Here is a 6,000-nt window from a genome sequence, read left to right as displayed (position 1 = left end):
CCGACGTGCAGTGTGAAAGGGGCTATAGAAGGCGACAGGCAATGTTACGGGAATATGCGGTCGACGTGCAGTGTGAAAGGGCTTATGTCATCTGATCCCAGATCAGTTTTTATCCGGTCACATGAGCGGGCCAGCAGAGCCATGACGTCATCTCCCGTTCGTCACACTGGGCTAATCTAATCAGGCCCATCCGCGAGCGTCTTTCTGGGTCATCAGGGCTGATCCTCCCTCTTTGTCTCCACACACAAGAGCCACGCGAGACTCACGCAGGTAGAAGCTCCCAGAGTTCACAGCGGGACAGACGCCCTCCGTGAACTGGAGCTGGAGCAGCATGTTGGTTGATGAGTGACACCTGTGACTGGGGCATTTCTGACGGACCTCTGATTGATCACATTACTTGGTGAGCAGCCAAAGAGCAGGGCAGAGCCATCAGAGAGACACGAAACATCACCTGTCTGTCTGTCTGTCTGTCTGTCTGTCTGTCTGTGATGTGCTGGAAACACAGCTGTGCTCTCGGGTCAACACGATACTGAAATGATAATTAACACATCCAGATGGAATGAATAAATGCATGCATGAAAAAAAGAGTTTGGGTCTGTTAGATCTTAAAACTGGAACAATATAAAACAAATAAAATACAAATAAAAACAATATAAACTCCAAAGTGAAGGAAGTTTTATTTTATACACAAACAAACACACACACACACACAGAAGTCAAAAACATGATAAAATACTAAACCTGTCCACATTGGTTTATGCCAATGTAAAACAATAACTATTGTTTGCACATTTTTACATTTATTACAGTATTTGTTTAAATAAGCATGCAAATACACGCATAAACCATCATTGCAATAGATTGTTGATCTTTTACAATAAAGACTGTCCATGTTTTATATAGGCTACACACATACACACACACAAATATATATAATACACATACACACACACACACACACACACACACACAAACGTGATTTAATAAATTATATAAATATTTTTAATATATCATATACACACACTTACACTACTGCTCCACAATTCAGTCATAGATACATACAAAAAATAAAAAATAAATCTGTAACGCATGTCAGTTTTTAAAAACTGAAATACATGCTGTTTAAAATATAATTAGTTTTGTATATTACTATATATATATATATATATATATATATATATATATATATATATATGTATATATATATAGAACGTGCTGATTTACTTTGCTTATGCATTTCCACAGAATTAGAAATGTCATTAAACTTCAACATGCATATATACTGTCATACTTATATTTGCATCTGTAAAGCTTCAATTAACGTTTCCATATCACTGTTATTGTTGAAGTGTTTGTTACCCAGTATTCACTGCGGTGATCACTGTCGAGGGTTTAGTCAGAGTTTGAAATAATGTGTGAGCTCTTTTTATCAAGTTCTTTATACTCACTTCCAGCTGCAAAATAGAAATTTCCTCTGAACTGATACACATGCTGAGCGAAATAAGGCTTATTAAACATGTTTAACACGGTGATTTTCCCCCAGCAGGCACGAGGAGGAGATGGGCGTTGATGGAACAAACAGACGCGAAAGTCCACATCCAAACGTCCCTCGTTCCAAATCGCTGTTTTATCCTTCCACATACAAACTGAATTTACATTCCGCGATTCCAGTCGGTGATTTTTACACTTCTCAAGTTGCTTTCTCTTTTACATGTGTAAATAACATGGTGGAAAGCAGAGAGTCCCGTGCGTAACCGAGTGTAACCGAAGAAGCGGCGCGCCGCGCGAAGACGCACAACACAGATGCGATCAAATGAGTTCACGGAGTTCTCTCTTTGTCCCACAGCACAATAATCCTTCACCAGGACGTCCTGAAGTTGACTGGAACGCTGGAGGAACTGGTTCAAAGATTGCAGGTCAAGTCTCAAACACTGAACAGAAGTACTGCAAGTCTCTGAAATGACCTCCTGATGGTTTTTATATTTATATAAGGTGAGTGTACCTGTTATAGTTTAATGCTGCATTCACAATTCTGTGGGATTCTTTCTGGCATTCTGATGATTTAGAACCATTCAGCAATTTTTTTTTAGAACATTCAGTAGTTCACAATTAGAATGCAATGGATCTCATAAAACAAAAGACACATTTCTAATGATTTTACAAACCTGTGTCTCTAAATTGTATCTTATTTGATGCCATTAAGATTTTTCCATATTATGATACCTTTAGATAGTCTTTTAGGATTTCTTTTTTTTTTTTTTGTATGTATAGAATGAAAAAACACCAGTGGCCTGATGGCTCTAGATTGGAAACCTATTTCAACATACAAGTGTAAATATGGGTAACACTTTAGAATAATGGTCCATTAGTTAATATTAATTAACTACTTTAGTTAACATGATCTAAGCAAGAACAATCCTTGTACAGCATTTATTAATCTTAGTTGATGTTAATTTCAACATTTACTAATGCATATTCAAATCAAAAGTTGTGCATTGTTAACATTAGTTAATGCAGTGTGAATTAGCATGAACTAACAATGAATAACTGTATTTCCATTAACTAACATTAACAAAGATGAATAAATACAGTAATAAATGTATTGTTGTTCATGTTAGTTAATGAATTAACTAACATTAACTAATGGACCATTATTCTAAATTGTTACCTAAATATGCTATAATCAGCTTCAATGACAAATACACATTTTTATGTAAATAATCTAAAGGTCTAAAGTAAATTTATAATGCCGCCAGTGATTTTTAATTAAGCCAACTTATCAAACTGCATTTTTTTACTGGCTGATTGCTTTTTTGTAGCTGTATTGACAATACTATATTTACCATAGGCCTGTTTAAATTTGTGTGATCCATAAATTGTGAATATAATAAATTAGAAAACCGTAACAATGCATGTTGTAAATAGTGGTTTGGTTATGCACTCTGTGTGTTTTAGAAGAGCAGAATCCTTAAACGCTTGTCTTAACTTCACATTACAGAATGGCAAAATAATTTAATTCATTTGCCGTTTATCATTTTTACTCAGTATTTGTGTAAATCTACAGTACACAGTTAAGTCTAGTTTTCAAAAACACAACTTGTCATCTTTAAAATAACTTCAGTCTGTTCAAAATGATCACATTTTGTGTAGATGTTGCACAGATTTTAATATGAGTAATCACATAAGTGTACTTTTATTGAAGATTTGCAGAATTATCTTTACAAGGAAAAGGTAACATTTAATGCTCAATATGCATATTTAATATTTTATATAAAAACTCAAAAAGTAACTAATATTTGATTGCGTCAAAATCCTGTCATAAGTGCAGTGGTCACATTTCATGCTTTTACAATTATTCTATATTCTCTAAAGAAATGTAATTGGTGTAGCACCACTTTATAACATAAAAATGATTTATGCAACTTGTACAGTATGGTTTTAACTGCATGTGGAATGTGCTTTCTCATGTAGTTTGATGAATCTAAGTATCTCCTGTGCTCTGCCAGATGCTACAGCTTCTGCTCGCCAGAGTTATTGAAGGTGACTCAAGCAAAAGTGATAGTTTTGTGGGTTTTGACTCTGGTTTGGTGGTTTTGGCAACACGCTTGACTCATCTATATCGTCTTAGTCACTGTGGTTTCATTGTGGTGCCATATCGCTGCTGTAAAAGCTCCTATTAGTGCATCACCAAAGCATTCTGGGTAACTGGTTTTGGTCCTTGTGGTTGTAGAAAACTCGGTGAACGTGCTTTGGTGGTAGATGTTATTTGTAACAATCAGAATTTGCCATATCATCATTTTCGAATAATCAGAAGTGGCTTCAAATCTTAAAGGGATAGTTCACCCAAAAATGAAAATTCTGTCATTCATTTCTCACCCTTATGTCGTTCCAAACCCGTAAGACCTACATCTGTTCATCTTCGGAAACACAAATTAATTTTTTTTTATGAAATCCGAGAGCTTTCTGACCCTGCATATAGACAGCAATGCAACTTGAATGTTCCCATGCCCAGAAACGAAGCAAAGACATCATTAAAACAGTCCATGTGAGTTTAGCCAACATTTTATGAAGCTACTTTGTGCACAAAAAGTTTTCTCATAGCTTCGTAAAATTGCAGCTGAACTCACAAGGACTGTTTTACCAATGTCCTTGCTATGTTTCTGGACCTGGGAACATTTCAGTTGGGTTGCTGTCTATTCAGTGTCAGAGAGCTCTCGGATTTCATCAAAAATATCTTCATTTGTGGTCCGAGGATGAAAGATGGTCTTATGGGTTTGGAACCACAGGAGGGTGGGTAGCCTAATTAATTACAGAATTTTCTTTTTTGACAGAGCTATCCCTTTAATTTGTCATGCATCTAAAATAACTTTTTTTATTATTATTTAGAGAAGGCATAAAAAACTAAACTAAAATTAATGATGCTCCAAAGTCACAAAACCACAACTGCAGTGGCTAAATGCAAGCTATTGCATCAAGTTATGGGATGTTGTTTTTTTACAATTGCGCGCGCAGTGAGCGATCTGGCGTCTCCCTTGTGTCAAAAACATTTCAGTTTAATTCCTCTACAGAGCATATAATCAGTAGAAGAACCTCAGGACAGTTGCCGCGAGAGCGCGCTCTGTTGAATACAGTGGAGTCACGCGCAGCTGCAGCGAGTGTCTGGATAATCACGAGTGCTGAGGAGAAAAGATTCTCTTTCATTGACTCTGAGAGTCTGTACGTGCGAGTTTTCTCCGGTTTGTTTACCTCTCCCGCTTCTTTTGACTCGTCTGCAGTTGACCCAGTTCTGCGAGCGCGCAAAAATGCGCGTGGCCGTCCCCTCCCCCAGCGCTTCCTTGCGAGAGTTCATTTGAGGACAGGGAAGTGCTTTCTTTTCCAACGTGAATCATGAAGGAAAAATGAACCCCTGGAACTAGTTGCCCCCTTCATTTTGGCATGTCCCTCCCCTTTGCTTTATTGTCTATTTTGGCTGAACTTGCAGTTCTTCCCTGAGCTGCCAAGAAAACTTCAAGTCCTTTAAAGATACAGCGAGCGAAAGCTAGTTCCTGCCTCCGCCGCGTCTTGAAAGCAACTGAAAATAAATCTTGTTAGGATTCGGCCATTTCTTCCTGTTTGGTTGTGAATTGGGTCAGAACTCTGTGCCTAAGTGTCCCGTGCGGGATTCAGACCTCATTGAGGGCTCTAACGGTTTGAAGAGGTCCTTTCTCTGTGCTTTATGCTTCCTACAAAGTGAATTTACGACGTGATCTCATTAGTATTCGTGGCCACATGCGTTCAGTGGGCTCCTTCTGGACTGAGACTCAACGTAACTCTTACTTATCAACTAATTCAGAGACATAACTGTTAACTATAACGATTTACCCTTACGAAAAATAACCATGGTTTTATTATAGTAAAACTGTAGTAACCCATGGTTTTTTGGCGTGTTGACTACCATTCGTATAACCACAGATTTACTACAAATACCATGGTTATACTATGGTTAATTTAGCAAAACCATGGTTAATTTGTGGTTGCCATGGATTAACTATAGTAACCATGTTTTTTGGTTTTATCTGTAGTAAAACCATCGTTAATTTTCGTAAGGGAAAAATCGGTTTCGTTGAATGAAATAAACTAGACACTCGCCTTAACTGAAATGAAATAAGTACTTGAAGTATTAAATCTTGAAATACTGGGTGCTGAACATTTTTTTAAATACAAAAAAACCCGAATCATATCAATTAAAATATACAAAATAAAAGCTCATTCAAAATATTATTGAATTCTATAAAAGAGTTTATAATTAATAGGCCTACTAAAATAATACTGAGACCAAAAAAGTTTTTAAGAATCCTTTGAGGTTATGAATCCTCAATCGTACTGAATTGTTGCATATTTTGAGTTATTATTGAAATTTCATGTTTCTAATATATATATATATATATATATATATATATATATATATATATATATATATATATGTAAATAATATTTTGAGTTATTATATATTACCAATTC

General features: G+C 36.1%; 1 long non-coding RNA gene across 1 annotated transcript in view; it reads left to right on the top strand.

Annotated features, from left to right (window-relative positions):
- Positions 1-1,502: 1,502 nt before the first annotated feature.
- LOC113098800 (uncharacterized) overlaps positions 1,503-6,000 on the top strand; it is a 29,439-nt gene continuing 24,941 nt past the window's right edge. Inside the window, exon 1 of the long non-coding RNA XR_003289202.1 lies at positions 1,503-1,992. This is a non-coding gene — a long non-coding RNA (uncharacterized LOC113098800). The remainder of the gene's footprint in view (positions 1,993-6,000) is intronic.

This window comes from Carassius auratus, unplaced genomic scaffold (genome assembly GCF_003368295.1).
Source record: "Carassius auratus strain Wakin unplaced genomic scaffold, ASM336829v1 scaf_tig00216678, whole genome shotgun sequence".
NCBI classification, from domain to species: Eukaryota; Metazoa; Chordata; class Actinopteri; order Cypriniformes; family Cyprinidae; genus Carassius; species Carassius auratus.
Note: the sequence above shows the minus strand (reverse complement) of the source record. Positions and strands in the feature narration are given on the sequence as shown.